Here is a 15,840-nt window from a genome sequence, read left to right as displayed (position 1 = left end):
ATAACTCAATTCCTTCTGACTCCAGGCTGACCCCAGAATCCCAGGCCATGGCTGCGTCTGGGGTGGGCTCCTTTGGGAAAATGACTAAATCCCTGCTCACCTCAGTAATTAGATCACTCAGATCTCGGGGGAGGCACCTTCCAGGAGAGCATGCTGACTTCCACAGCAGAGGCTCTTACATCAGTTCTGGTCACCCACGCTTCCACGACATGTGCTTGGGGTGACAGGAACACCACTGTTTACATGGGACCCACCTCCCACCATGGCATCACAGGACTCCCGGCCCTGGCCTCCTTCCCAAGTCAAGCATTTTTGTCCAGTGAATACAGCTTTGGTGTAGCTTTCCATAGCTCCAATCTCCTCCCCGCCAGGGAAGTGATGCATATTTTATAGAGATATTCTTTCACCTCATTCTAACTGATCGTACATTTTTTTCTCTGTGAGGGGTTTGCACCAATCAAAATGAAATTGAGATCATGTTCTCCCCAGCCTTTCTTTATCTAAGGGCACAGAGCTTCCTGTCTGATTTTAGTTACCGATTAGATTGATGGGCTTAATCACATCCTAAATGTCTGTTGACCTATCTCCCTGTGTGTGCAGGACTGGCTCAGTCTGCAGCTTTTATTAGAAATCAACGGAAGCCACCAGAACGCGGAGCCCTGAATGAGCACTGTGAATTCGAATCATCTGACCTGAACTTCAATGTAGAAGAAAGCCCCTCTGTGTGCACCTGCTGACCTGTCACCACCCTCACAGCTGTGCCGGGTCAATGGCACAGACCCAGCCATTCCAAAGTTACCATCTGATATGTGCGTGCTCATACAGAAAGTATGCTGTAATGTGAAGACATAAGTCAGATGGAAAAATACATTGATGCCAACTTTTTTTTTTTTTTGAGACAGAGTCTTGTTCTGTCACTCTGGCTGGAGTGCAGTGGTGTAATCTCAGCTAACTACAACCTCTGCCTTCCAGGTTCAAGCGATTCTCCTGCCTCAGCCTCTCAAGGAGCTGAGATTACAGGCACCCACCACCACCCCCAGCTAATCTTTGTATTTTGAAGATTTTTGAGACAGACTTTCACGATGTTGGCCAGGCTGGTCTCAAACTCCTGACCTCAGGTGATCCACCCACTTCAGCCTCCCAAAGTGCTGGGATTACAGGCTTGAGCCACTGTGCCCAATGCCAACTTTTTAAAAATGCACACTCCCTCCAAGGATTAACAGCACAGGAGAGGTTGCTGCATTGCTCTGAAATCAGATTGGAAACCAAAGAAGTATGTGTGCTTCCCTAGTAGAGTCTTCACAGGGCCTTGAGTTTAGAATAAGAAAGGAAAAGTTTCCAGCATGTCAATGAGCATGGTGGTAGTGGTTCACGATGGGTCATTGAGTTTAGGCTGGCAGAGGGCAAAGATGTGAAAGATAGAGAGGAGTGGCGCTGAAGAGCCAAGAACACTCCAGGAGCAGGAGGCGGAGAGCTGCGAGGGTCATCACACACAGCCGTCCCCCTTAACCATGGGAATGTGTTCCAAGATCCCAATGGATGCCTGAATCCATGGGTAGTACCAAGCCCTATGTATACGATGCCCTTCCCCATACATCCATAGCTGTGATCAAGGTTAATGTAGCCGGTGTGGTGGCTCATGCTCATACAGCACTTTGGGAGGCCAATGCGGGCGGATCACTTGAGGTCAGGAGTTTGCTGACCAATGTGGTGAAACCCCGTCTCTACTAAAAATACAAAAAACTTAGCCAGGTGTGGTGGCGGGCATCTATAGTCCCAGCTACTCATAAGGCTGAAGCATGAGAATCCCTTGAATCCAGGAGGAGGAGACTGCAGTGAGCCAAGATTATGCTAGTGCATTCCGGCCCGGGCGACAGAGAGAGGCATTGTCTCATAAAAAGTTAATGTATAAATTAGGTACAGCAAGAAACTAACAACAATAACCAATAATAAAACAGAACAATCATAACAAGGTACTATAATAAAAGTTATATGAATGTGGTCTCTCTATAAATATCTCTCTCTCTCAATATAACTTATTGTTCTGAGCTGATCGCAGTGACTCACACCTGTAATCCCAGCACTTTGGGAGGTCAAGGTGAGGGATTGCTTAAAGCCAGGAATTCCAAATCAGTCTGCGCAACATAGTGAGACCCCATCTTTACAAAAAATACAGACGATGAGCCAGGCATGGTGGTTTGCACTTGTGGTCCAGCCTCCTGGAAGACTTGGGTCAGAGTCTCTGCAGCCCAGGAGCTTGAGGCTGCAGTGAGTGCTGTAGCCCAGGAAGTTTCCCTGTGGAAAGTGAAACCACAGATAAGCCGGGGGGTCACTCTAACACCGAGCAGTGGGGAAATGAAAGTTATTCTGGGCCATCAAAGAAGATGGCAATGATTCCTGATTCCACATGGTGTGGCCCTCCAAGTCACCATGCTCCCACCACAATACCTCAAAGATGGCAAGGATTTAGAGAGAAGAGGGAGACAGGAAGGAAAATCAAACAAGTAGAAGCAAGCGACTTCCTCAAAAGCCTGCTTTGCAGTCTCCAGGTGGGCCTAAGGACCAACTTTATTTGCACATCACCTGTCACAAATCTCCGTAACACACACCACCACACATGCTCTTCACAAATGTCACATCCTGAGGAACGGGCAAAGATGGTGTCATACCCATGCACAGAACAGGAAACCAAGGCTCAGAGAGGTCAGGTGACTTGCCTGTGGCCACAGGTTTGCTCACTGGTACATAAGGGAAACTAACAAGGCCAGCCACAATGGAATCTGGGCTTTAGCCAGTTTGCCACGCGGCAGGGATGCCCCAGGCCTCTGAGCCACCCGTCAGCCTCCTGGAGGCAGCTCAAGTGAGGACGGAATTTGTTGATGTTTTATCTGCTGTGCTACCTGCAGAGCCCACACCAGAGGAGAAACACCAACAACAGCATGCTGGCCAGGAGGGATCGCGGTGGCAGTTGCATGCCCTGTAGCTTCCTGGAGCTCACGCCGCTCCTACAGATGCCGCGGCTGGGTCCCTAAGGCAGAAAAAGCAAGTGGGGCTCCTGTCTCTGCAGAATATTCCCGAGACTTTGCATGGTATTTCCTCCTGCTTGCTCACCCACAATGGGAACAGAAGACCCCTCCGTAGTCCCACAACTCTCCCATATCTCCTCTGGGACCTTTCATGCCCAAGTACCAGTCAGGAGCTTCTGGCTGAGCACAGGAACTATTGATCTCAGTGGCCTCAGCCTTCTGGCCAGAGGGTGGGCACTGACCCGGGAAGCTGCAGCTGCCGTGGCACTTCACCCTCACAACAGCCTCCACCCCGCCGGGCCGGGACAGATGGCCCATTTTCCATCCCCAGAGATGCCAAAGGTGTCCCCTGGTCAGAGTCCTTAAGTTGTCCCTCCAGATGTTGGCAGCCTCCTGGTCTGCACTCAGTCACTGGGATGTCAGAGCAGTGTGAGGTTGTGCTCCATGGGGCCGGAAGGGCAGAGCTGTCCTGGCTATGCCATAGGGCCAGGAGGGGAAGCTGCTTTCCAGCTGAGTGAGGCTGGAGGAGGAAGGTGGGGGAACAGTCCCATATCTGGAACACATCTGCCCAAAGGCCCTGGAATCCTGTATTAGCATCAACATGATCCAGAGGTCAAGCCACACCTGAGACCATCTGCTGTGAGCTACTGAGCAAGACACTTTGCTTCTTGGACTGAGTTTACTCATCTGTAAAATGGGAATGCGGGCCGGCACAGTGGCTCCTCCCTGTGACCCCAGCACCTTGGAAGGTTGAAGCAGAGGGTTCACTTGCACCCAGGAGTCCTAGACCAGCCTGAGCAACATAATGAGACCTCATCTCTACAAAATATTTTAAAAAATGAGCCGGGTTTGGTGGTGTGTGCCTGTGCTAACAGTGACTCGAGAGGCTAAAAGTGAGGTAGGAGGATTGAGTCTAGAATGTCGAGGCTGCAGTGAACCACGTTTACACCACTGCACTCCGGTCTGGGCAACAGAGCAAGACCCTGTCTCTTAAATAACTAAATAAAACAAAATTAAATAAAAAGGGAAGGCACCTGATACTATCTACCCCAAAGGGCTTTCAGAGGATCAAAGGAGAATTTGTGCAGCATTGCTATGAGCCTGGCATATGTTAAATTATTATTCCCTAATAAGTAACTTTGTAAAGTGCATAGACCAGAAAGGAGGATTGGGAGCAGAGAAGGTGGGAAGGAATGCAGCTACTTCTGCAGGCTCTGCCTGGGAGCTCAGCTGCATGCGATGCTGTTCAGGCCACCCTGGGGTCCTCCAGCTGTGCTAATGGGAGCACCAGAGGCAGAGGGGATCAACAGTACAGGGAGCAAAGCACCACAAAGCTGAATGGCACCATTTCCCTGAAGCACTCTTGCCTCTCCTAAACAGGAAGTGGTACTTGACTGCTGAATTCCTATACATGATGCAAGGTAAAGTAATAAACAAAAATACATCTGAAGTGTTCCTGTCCGGCACTTCAGGATAGGAAGTCAAAACACAAGTGTTTACTAATGTATGAAGTCACCACCGTCCCTAGCTGAAAGGAGAACACGTTTCGGTGGATGGTCCAAACTTCCTCAATTGTGACAGGAAACATCAAAGGACCGTGGCTCCCCCGTTGGTGTGTGTTGGCATGCCACTGCGGAGAACATTTTGGCAACCCAGGAACCTGCATTCTTATTTCCTGGCGGTTTCAGGTCCCTGGGAGAGGCTGTGTTGCTGAGTGACTGCCATCCACAGACGAACTTCTCTGTGATTCTGTGTGGCTTTCTTCTGCCTCCACAAGATGATCCAGCATGCAGGGGAGGCCTCTGGGGTCCTGCCTCTTGCTGGAACCAACAGTGACCACTGGCACTCCTGTTGTCAAGGTTTCAAACATTTCACCACCACGGGTTCCCTTGACCTAATTGTAATATAAAAAACAGGCTAGGTGTGGTGACTCCAGGCTACAATCCCAGCACTTCAGAAGGCTAAGGTGGGAGGATTGCTTGAAGCCAGGAGTTTGAGACCAGTTTGGGCAACATGGAGAGACTCCGTCTCTATAAATAATAAAAAAAATTAGCCAGGCATGGTGGTGCACAACTGTAGTCTCAACCATTTGGGAGACTAAGGTAGGAGGATTGCTTGAGCCTAGAAGATTGAGGCTGCAGTGAGCTATGATTGCTCCACTGCACTCCAGCCTGGGTGACAGAGCAAGACAATGTCTCTTGAAGAAAAAGGGTGGGGAGAGGTGAGTGGCTCACTCCAGCACATTGAGGAGCTAAGGCAGGAGGATTGCTTGAGCTCAGGAGTTCGAGGCCAGCCTGGGCAACATAAAGAGATCCCGTCTCTACAAGAAAAAAGTCCCAGCAAGTTTAATGTCATCACTTCCTAAGAAACTGATTTGATCATTTGTCAAAATCTGAAATTTACAAAATCTGACTGTGTGACACTTCCTTGGACAGAACTTCTGGCAGGTTTCTCTGCTGTTCTCCTATCCCCTGAGTCTTTTTTCTGGTTCTGAGGCATCCTGGGAACTGTCTTCAGGAGCACTGTGCCGGGAGGGAGTATCTCCTGATAGAGCTTTTCCTGATCCAGAGAGGCTGCTGTGCATCACAGTTTCACTCTGGTCTACCTACTAGAACCCAGGAAGCCTTGCCTCCATCAAATAGACTCTATGCCTCTAATTCAAGTCACACTAGGGGCCCTCACTCGCCTAGAATGAGAAGGACAAAGAAGAAAACACACGCGTGTGATTCCGTGCTCAGCCTTCTCCTCCTCAGTGCTGGGTTCTGCTGGGTCAGGCAGCGTGCTGCAGGGCCGAGTGACACTTGTTCTGCACCCTCAGTAGCCAGAGTCTAGGGAGAGGAGACAAGGAAGTACTAGAGCTGGTGGCTGGAAACACTTTTCTGGGAAGGGCTGGGTGGCGAATAGTGTAGGCTTTACAGGCCACAGGGTCTCTGTCGTAACTATCCAATTCTGCCCTTGCAGCATGAAAACAGCCAGGGACCCTATGCAATAAGTGTGGTTGTGTTCTAATAAAATGTTACTTATAGGCCAGGCGTGGTGGCTCATGCTAGCCGTTTGGGAGGCTGGATCACTTGAAGTCATCAGGAGTTCGAGACCAGCCTGGCCAACATGGTGAAACCCCATTTCTACTAAAAACACAAAAATTAGCCAGGTATAGTGTTGTGGGCCTGTCATCCCAGCTACACAGGAGGTTGCAGCAAGAGAATCACTTGAACCCGGGAGGCGGAGTTGCAGTGAGCCGAGATTGTGCCTCTGTACTCCATCCTGGGTAACAGAGCCAGTCTCCATCTCAAAAAAAAGAAAAAGCTGGCCGGGTGCAGTGGCTGATGCCTCTTAGCCCAGCACTTTGGGAGGCCAAGGCGGGTGGATCACGAGGTCAGGAGATTGAGACCATCCTGGCCAACATGGTGAAACCCTATGTCTACTAAAAATACAAAAATTAGCCAGGTGTGGTGGCGGGGGCCTGTAATCTCAGCTACTTGGGCGGCTGAGGCAGGAGAATTGCTTGAACCCTGGAGGCGGAGATTGCAGTGAGCCAAGATCACGCCACTGCACTCCAGCCTGGTGACAGAGCGAGACTCCTTCTCAAAAAAAAGTTATTTACAAAATCAGGTGGTGATTTGGATTTGGTCCCTGGGCTGTTGTTTGTCACACTACACTAGAGAGGAGATGCACAGGACAGAAGCAGTGCCTCGTACGGGACCGGTTGCTTTTACTGAGCCGGGTTAGGATGGGACAGGCTTTGTGGGACAGGCTTTGTGGGACAGGCATTGCTGTGCTGAGCTGAAAGAGGGAAGTAGCATTTGCCAAGCGGGCTGGGGTGAAGGCCACTGCTGGAAAGGGAAGCACAAGTGAAGCCCAGGTCCTGCAGCATGGCATCGCAGGGGCCATGGCAGCCTCAGCTCATCAGTGTGGCTGGAGACAGAGGAGGTGGGAGCCAGAGATGAGGCTAGACAGGGAGGCAGGGGCCAGCTCTGAGAGGTACTATGAGCCATGCTAAGGCCTTTGGTCCTTCTCCTCAGGGCAGGAGGAAAAGGAGCTAACGAAGCCTCTGGGTTCCATCACTGTTCCAGATAGTTTACATAAATGATCAATGATCTTATTCATTCTCATGAAATTTGATGAGGTGGGTGTTACAAATTCCATTTTGTGAAGCAATACTAGCACAACTTTCACTGTTTCCCCTAAGTGCAGAGTCCGATCAAACCCGGATCCTCCAGGAGCTGGACCTTGCTCTCTCCACAGTGCAGCCTGCAGTGGCGGCTGAGCCCCAGGACGCTTTTCCTCCCTAGCCCTATTGCCAGGAACCGCCTTCCTCCTCATCCCACCAGCAGGAAGGGTTCAGAGAATGCCGCAATTTCCCAGAGTTGGACCCTGGAACCTGGGGTGGTGCAGGGCGGGGACCTCAAGGCGTTGGCCACTCACCCCTGGAGGCTGTCTGGGGATGCAAAAGCTTGGCTCCCTTGGGGAGAAGGGAGTGGAGTGTTTGTCTGCTGTGCTCCCTTCATCCTGGCTGAGACCCACCTGGAGTGCGCACGAGGGGCCAGGGCTCTGCTGCTCTGTGACTGACGTCACCAAGCAAGAGGAATTCCAGAGATTCCTGCTGAGGCATCAGCCCCAGCTCATCTCCTCTCTGCACCTGATTCACTCGGTTGCTTAGTTGCAGAACATTTTGGTTATTTTCATTCCACCCTCTGAAACTTGGAGCAATTTGCAAGAGCAGGTCTCTTTTTCCTCTGTCGCATTCGCCAGGCATTTGGGGAACTCTCACCAAGTACTTGTTGAGTTAAACAGTTAATACTGAAGTGTATCATTTGCACAAATGTCTTTTATTTACTCCTTCACATTTCCTCCACCCTAAGCAAGATCCTCTGCCATCATTTTACAGAGATTTGTCCTTGAAGAAGTCTGGCTCAGGCAGGTGTGGTGGCTCACGCCTGTAATCCAGGCACTTTGGGAGGCCGAAGTGGGCCGATCACCTGAGGTCAGGAGTGTGAGACCAATCTGGCCAATATGACAAAACCCAGTCTTTACTAAAAATACAAATTAGCCGGGTGTGGTAGCAGGTGCCTGTAGTCCCAGCCACTCAGGAAGCTGAGGCAGAAGAATCACTTGAGCCTGGAAGGCGCAGGTTGCAGTGAGCAGAGATCACTACACTCCACTCCAGCCTGGGCGACAAGACTACGACTGCATATCAAAAACGAAAACAAAACAAACAATGAAATCTGGCTACTTGAAGCTCAAAGTGTGAACTCGGGACCTGCGACAACTGGGAGCTTGTGAGAAATGTAGACTCTTGGGCCCCGCCCCAGACCTGCTGAACTAGAAGCTTTATTATGAGAAGATCCTGCTGTGATTCACATGCATGTGAAGATCTGAGAAACACTGGGGACGTGACTTTGCAACTGTACCCAGAAACAATCACTAACCCCAACTCCATTCCTTCCACGACCTCTCAAGTGATATTCTTTATATATTCAGAATCAAGCTATATTCTGAGTTCAGGAAACATCATGGCCCCTACAGATTTCCTCTTCCGAATTCTTCCCCTTGAGTGCACCTGCCCCATTCCTGCTTTTGGCAACAATGATGGTTTTAAGTAGGTAAGAAGGAAGTGAGAGTAGAAAAATGTTGAAATGACACATTTGAGGGTGACGGCCGAACACCTAGTCTCTGAAATTGCCATGTAGGGTGTGGAATTCATTCCTTTGCCAAGTCTTTAGCCATTTAGAGGAAAGATAAGGTGGCTTTTCCAAGGTCACACACGTAGCAGCAAGGGATGGGGAGGGGAGTGGGATGCGTAAGCCCAGTGGATCCCCTGGTTGTGCCGATGCCCTCAAAAATACAGGAGAAAGCCATGTGCCAGGCCAGCGTCCTCCCTTGCCCCAGCAGGCAGGGTTTCTACATTTCTGGTTATGGCCACTGCCTGGGGTGGAGAGAAGAATGCCCTGTTTTGAATCTTAGTTCCACAATTTACCAGTAGCGTGGCCTTCAGTGAGACATATTCTCTCTGTTCAGAAAGGGAGAGTATTCACTTTGCAGACTGGCTCTGAGGACGGGAGAAAGTATCTTGCCTGGGCCTGCAGTGTCCAGCTCATACTAGATGTTATTTCTCAGAGAAGTGGTCCCAGTCATCTCTCAACCACGTGTTCTTCATATTGCTGCCTCGCTCCACAACCTTCACTGACTCCCTGCTACCTGTGGGAGAATGTGCAGGCTCTAGAACTCAAGACCTCCCCACTGGGTCTGCATTTCACCCTTTCAGCCTTCTATCCTACTTCTCCTTTAAACAAAGGTGTGCTAACACATCTAATTTTCTCATTTCTAACTTATATAACATTATTTCTTCTACAAATATGTAGACAAGTCCAATAGGGCAGAGATTCCCAACCCCTGCGCCACAGACTGGTTGGAAGTGGGCCGCACAGCAGGAGGTGAGCGGCAGGCCAGCGAGCATTACTGCCTGTGCGCTACCTCCTGTAGGATCAGTGGTAGCATTAGACTCTCACAGGAGTATGAGCCTTATTGGGACCTCCACCTGCGAGGGATCTAGGTTGTGTGTGTGCTCCTTATGAGACTCAAATGCCTGATGATCTCACTGTCTCCCATCACCCCAGATGGGACTGTCTAGTTGCAGGAAAACAAGCCCAGGACTCCCACTGATTCTACATTATGCTGAGTCATACCATTATTGCATTATATATTACAATGTAGTAATAATAGAAATAAAGTCACAATAACTCTTCTATCTTCCTGAAACCATGCCCAGGAACTCTGGTCTGTAGAAAAATTGTCTTCTACAAAACCAGTCCCTGGTGCCAAAAAGGTTGGGAAATGCTGCAATGGGCTATTAAGAACGCTGGTTGAGTCTGGGCTCAGCGGCTCACACCTGTAATTCTAGCACTTTGGGAGGCTGAGGTGGGGGTATCACTTGAGGTCAGGAGTTCAAGGCCAGCCTGGTCAAGATGGTGAAATGCCATCTCTACTAAAAATACAAAAATTAGTGGGGCATGATGGTGAGTACCTGTAATCCCAGCTACTCGGGAGGCTGAGACAGGAGAATTACTTGAACACAGGAAGCGGAGGTTGCAGTGAGAGGAGATTGTGTGACTGCACTCCAGCCTGGGCAACAGAGTGAAGCTCTGTCTCAAAAATAAAAAAAAAAAAAAAAGAATGCTGGTTGATCATAGGAATTAAGCCACTTAATTGATGACTTCTTTTATGCCTGCTAGGGAATTTTGGTGTTTTTCTTCATCAACAAATAATATTCCTTATTTCCAAATAGCTGTACCTCCTTTTTCTATTAAAATAATCCTAAGGTTATTATTGGCAAAAGTATATTTAAAGTTTAAACCCAAGTTTCATTTAAACAACTGTGCCTAAGTGAAGTTGGTCTCTCCCACCATTAATAAATCCTCTCCTTATTTTGCAACATAGATGACTTCATCTGTTGACTGTCAATGAGTTGTTCATTTAGTTATGGGATTTTAAACTGATAAGAGCTGGGGCGTATAGTTCCAGTTATTTTTTTATGCTAATGATGTAACTTTTTGTCTTTGCTAACTTTTATTATTACTTTGTTATTTTTTTCTTTTCTTTCTTTTTTTTTTTGTGACAGAGTCTCATTCTGTTGCCCAGGTTGGAGTGCAGTGACACTATCTAGGCTCACTGCAACCTCCACCTCCCAGGTTCAAGCAATTCTCCTATCTCAGCCTCCAAAGTAGTTGGGATTACAGGCACCTGACGCCACACCCAGTTAATTTCTGTATTTTTAGTACAGACAGGGTTTCACTATGTTGGTCAGGCTGGTCCTGAACTCCTGACCTCAGGTAATCCACCTGCCTGGCTTTCCCAAAGTGCTGGGATTACAGGTGTGAGCCACCACATCCAGCCTACTTTTCTCATAGAGCACTTTTTCTTTTTAAAAATTTACATCACACAAGTCATGTGCCGACATCTTGATAAGGTTTGAGGGAGGCACATCCACCCATGAGCGTGAAAACTCAGCCATCTGCTTGTGAGCTACGAAAGGATCACATGGTACTTCTAAATTCCCAGTGTTTTTCATGTCAATAACTGAATATGAATATTTTGGGAAATGTTAAACACAATTTAATTCTACTTGGGAAAGGACTAGCATAAATTCAGAGTAATCAGATGTCCCCAAAACTACCCCTAGTAAATCAGTTTCTTGGATTGAGCTGTAATTTGATTCCTCCAAACCTTTTAACTTCCTTACCATGTTCTGACTCATCTCCTTTAGAAGTTCCAATAAAATGCATCATATTATGAATTACAGATTTTTCACTGAGGAGAGAGAGAGGTGGTGTATGAGCACTTTATAGACTATTTTGTTAATCGTCAAATTCTCCTTTGGACTATTTAACCATGGAAACCTTCATAAACATTTAAGTCTACGCAAGTGAATGTAGCCGTTGATTTTAAATCCAGATTCTGTGCTTTTCCTAACAGTTTTGGTTTGTTTGTTTTTTGTTTTCATTTTTGTTTCTTGAGATGGAGTCTCACTCTGTCCCCCAGGCTGGAGAGCAGTGGTGCAATTTCAGCTCACTGTAACCTCGAATTCCCAGGTTCAAGCTATTCTTTTTCCTCAGCCTCCTGAGTAGCTGGGATTACAGGCTCTCGCCACCACGCCAGCTAATTTTTCTATTTTTAGTAGACATGGGGTTTTGCCACGCTGATCAGATTGATCTCAAACTCTTGATCTCGTGATCCTCCCATCTTGGCCTCCAAAATTGTTGGGATTACAGGTGTGAGTCACTCTGTCCCCCAGGCTGGAGTGCAGTGGTACAATTTCAGCTCACTGTAAGCTCTGATTCCCGAGTTTAAGCGATTCTGTTTCCTCAGCCTCCTGAGTAGCTCGGATTACAGGCTCTCACCACTGCACCCAGCTAATTTTTCTATTTTTAGTAGACACGGGGTTTTGCCATGCTGATCAGATTGATCTCAAACTCTTGACCTCGTGATCCGCCCACCTCGGCCTCCCAAGTGCTGGGATTACAGGTATGAGCCACTGTGGCCGGCCTTCCTAACAGTTTTATAACTACACTTGTACCGACGCTTCTATTCAACCAAGGCTTTGCTGATAAGGTGGGTAAGTAAGCTGAGATTGTAGGGGAATTTCATTTCCAGAAGAGGCTCAGAGAGACGGAGTCACCACACATTGAAGTTTAAGCCATTACTTGCAGATCTCCAGTAAAAACATTATTTGTCTGTATTTAGACAAAGCATGGTGAGACACCTAGTTCTTGCCAGGGTCTTGACTTATGTATTCTCTAATATTAAAGTCATTTTTGTGATATCACCTATTTACAAACCTAAATGTAATAATTTATTCAGTCAAGAATTATCAACAGATACTAAAACCATCAGGTGAAAGGTTATGGTAAACAGAATGTTTTCATGGCACTAAAGAATTATGCACAGATTCATTGTGAATTGCAAAGAGAAAATGTACCTCTATAAGAGAGAGATCTGGCAGTCACCACTTTAATAAGGCAATCAAAATTAGCCTCATAGATAGTGGAACAAAAAGCCTTACTCAATGTACCTCCTAATGTGATGCAGAAGGTACACCCCGTCATCCATGAACTCTTTCTTGTCCAAAATGTTTAATCTGAGTCTATTCAAGGCGGTAAACATACCTTCCAGGACCCTGGAAGTAAAGGGGATAGAGAAAAAGTTTAAAAAGGCATCAAGAGACCAATTATCCAAATCTAGGCAACTTCAACTTATGTAACATCCCACAAGACGACTGTCCCAGACTTACCAAAAATTCAAGGTCAGCCAGGTGCAGTGGCACATATCTGCCCAGCACTTTGGAGGCCAAGGCAGGAGGATCACTTGAGGCCAGGAGTTCAAGACCAGCCTGTGCAACATAGTGAGACCCTGTCCTTACAAAAGGTTTAAAAATGGATAGGGCATGGTGGCATGTGCCTGTGGTCCCAGCTACTCGGGAGGCCGAAGTGGGAGGATTGCTTGAGTTTGGGAATTTAACGTGCAGTAAGCTGTGATCACACCACTGTACTCCAGCCTAGGTGGCAGAGCAAGATCCTGTCTCTAAAACAAAAGAAAAAAAATTAAAGTTATTGAGGGGAGGGAAAAGGGCTGGGTGTTGCAGAGCTAGGCGGAAAGGGATGACGGAACACACAACTAGCACTTGCAAGCAATGAAAGCTACTAAAGACATTCCTGGGATCATTTCAGACACTGGAATATGATTTGTGTATAGATGACCTTATGGAATTATAATTAGTTCTTCTAGGTCTGATAATAGTACTATAGTTATGTAGGAGATTATTCTGTTTTAATTGTATTTATTTTTATTTATTCATTTTATTTTACTTTAAGTTCTGGGGTACGTGTGTAGATCTTACAGGATTGTTACACAGGGATACACATGCCATGGTGGTTTGCTGCCTCCATCCCCCTCTCACCTACATTAGGTATTTCTCCCAATGTTATCCCTCCTCAATCTCCCCACCCCCTGCTATCCCTCCCCTAGTCCCCTAACCCCCAACAGACCCCAGTGTGTAATGTTCCCCTCCCTGTGTGCATGTGTTCTCATTGTTCAACACCTGCTTATGTGTCAGAACATGTGGTGTTTGGTTTTCTGTTCTTGTGTCAATTTGCTGAGAATGATAGTTTCCAGATTCATCCATGTCCCATGAACTCATCCTTTTTTATGGCCGCATAGTATTCCATCCATTGAGAAAATATGTACCACATTTTCTTTTTCCAGTCTATCACTGATGGTCATTTGGGTTGGTTCCAAGTCTTTGCTATTGTAAACAGTGCTGCAATGAACATATGTGTGCATGTGACTTTATAATAGAATGATTTATAATCCTTTGGGTATGTACCCTGTAATGGGATTGCTGGGACAAATGGTATTTCTATTTCTAGATCCTTGTAGGAGACTATTCTTAGAAGATTAATGCTGGAGGCTGGGCTTGGTGGCTCACACCTATAATCCCAGCACTTTGTGGGTCCAAGGTGGGTGGATCACCGGAGGTCAGGAGTTTGAGAGCAGCCAGGTCAACATGGTGAAACCCCTTCTATACTAAAGACACAAAAATTTGCCAGGTGTGGTATATAGGTGCTTATCATCCCAGCTACTTGGGATGCTGAGACAGAATAGCTTGAACACAGGAGGTGGAAGTTGCAGTGAGTTGAGATTAAGACACTGCATTCCAGTATGAGTGACGAAAGAAAAACTCTGTCTCAAAAAAAAAAAATTAGCCAGGCGAGGTGGTGAGTTCCTATAGTTCCAGCTATTTGGGAAGCTGAGGTAGGAGCATCACTTGAACCCAGGAGACAGAGGTTGCAGTGAGCCGAGATCGTGCCACCGTACTCCAGCCTGGGCCACGTCTCAAAAAGAAGAGTCAGCCAGGCATGGTGGCTCACACCGGTAATCCCAGCACTTGGGGAGGCTGAGGCAGGCAGATCACCTGAGGTAGGGAATTTAAGACCAGCCTGACCAACGTGGAGAAACTCCACCTCTAGTAAAAATATAAAAGTTAGCTGAGTGTGGTGGCACATTCCTGTGATCCCAGGTACTCAGGAGGCTGAGGCAGGGGAATCACTTGAACCTGGGAGGCAGAGGTTGCAATGAGCTATCACCACTGCACTCCAGCCTGAGCAACAAGAACAAAACTCTGTCTCAAAATAATAATAATAATAATAATAAGAAGGATTCACACTGGAATATTTAGGGATGATCTGTCATTCATAATAAAGTCTACAGCTTATTTTCAAATGACATAGCGAAATCTAAACATAAATTCTCTCTCTCTCTCTCTCTCTCTCTCTCTCTCTCTCTCTCTCTCTCTCTCTCTCTCTCTCTCATTTGTCTACCTAACAGACCTTGGAGAGTGAAAGAGTGCACAAATATGATTATACATCAGCAATTGTTTAATCTGGGTGGAAGTTACGTAGATTTTTGTTGTACCATTCTTTCAACTTTTATGTGTTTGAAACCTCCCCCTTCAAAAATGGAAGAATAATTTTAGCTTCATTTTTACTTCGGATGGAGCTATCCACAATTTGGTTGAAACTTCTTCACTTTTTGAATCTTAAACATACTGTATGCTGGGGAGTACTGTTTTAAGTCAATGGTATGACTTCAGTTGCTAGGATGAAATTTACCATTCTGAGGATAGCTTAGTCAAACCCTCATTTGTCAAAATCACTGTTGGTTCTGGGGTGACACAGCCAAACAAGATGTGGTGAGCTGCCTTATGGCACGCTGCTGCCAGGGCCTTTTAGCTTTTCTGGTGAGGGAGACGTCCTGATGGCCAGTGAGCTGGTGCTCCCATGCATAGTTCTTTGATAGCGGACAGTGAAAGCCAGGCCCAACTTCTATGCTTCTGGGCCTATAAAAGCCCATCTGTGGGTTTCCATTGCCCGGCTCTCAGATAAGCTAAATTAACTCGGGATGATTTTGTGTCCTGTGTCTGTGTTATTATTACTTTTTTTGAGCCAGAGTCTCACTCCTTCACCCAGGTTGGAGTGCAGTGGGGTGATCTTGGCTCACTGCAACCTCTACCTCCTGGGTTCAAGTGATTCTCCTGCCTCAGCCTCCCAAGTAGCTGAGACTACAGGTATCCACTACCACACCTGGCTAATTTTTGTATTTTTAGTGGAGATGAGATTTCACCATGTTGGCCAGGCTGGTTTCAAACTCCTGACCTCAAGTGATCCACCCACCTCAGCTTCCCAAAATGCTGGGGTTACAGGTATGAGCCACCATGCTTGGCCTGTGTCTATATTAAAGCATGAAATAAAGTAATTCATGT

General features: G+C 47.1%; 1 non-coding gene across 1 annotated transcript; it reads right to left on the bottom strand.

The window, feature by feature from the left end:
* Positions 1 to 10,958: 10,958 nt before the first annotated feature.
* On the bottom strand, positions 10,959 to 11,060 carry LOC118147087 (small nucleolar RNA U13). Its single transcript, XR_004733253.1, has one exon. It is a non-coding gene; the product is annotated as a small nucleolar RNA U13 (small nucleolar RNA).
* Positions 11,061 to 15,840: the final 4,780 nt, after the last annotated feature.

This window comes from Callithrix jacchus, chromosome 13 (genome assembly GCF_049354715.1).
Source record: "Callithrix jacchus isolate 240 chromosome 13, calJac240_pri, whole genome shotgun sequence".
Classification (NCBI taxonomy): Eukaryota; Metazoa; Chordata; class Mammalia; order Primates; family Cebidae; genus Callithrix; species Callithrix jacchus.
Note: the sequence above shows the minus strand (reverse complement) of the source record. Positions and strands in the feature narration are given on the sequence as shown.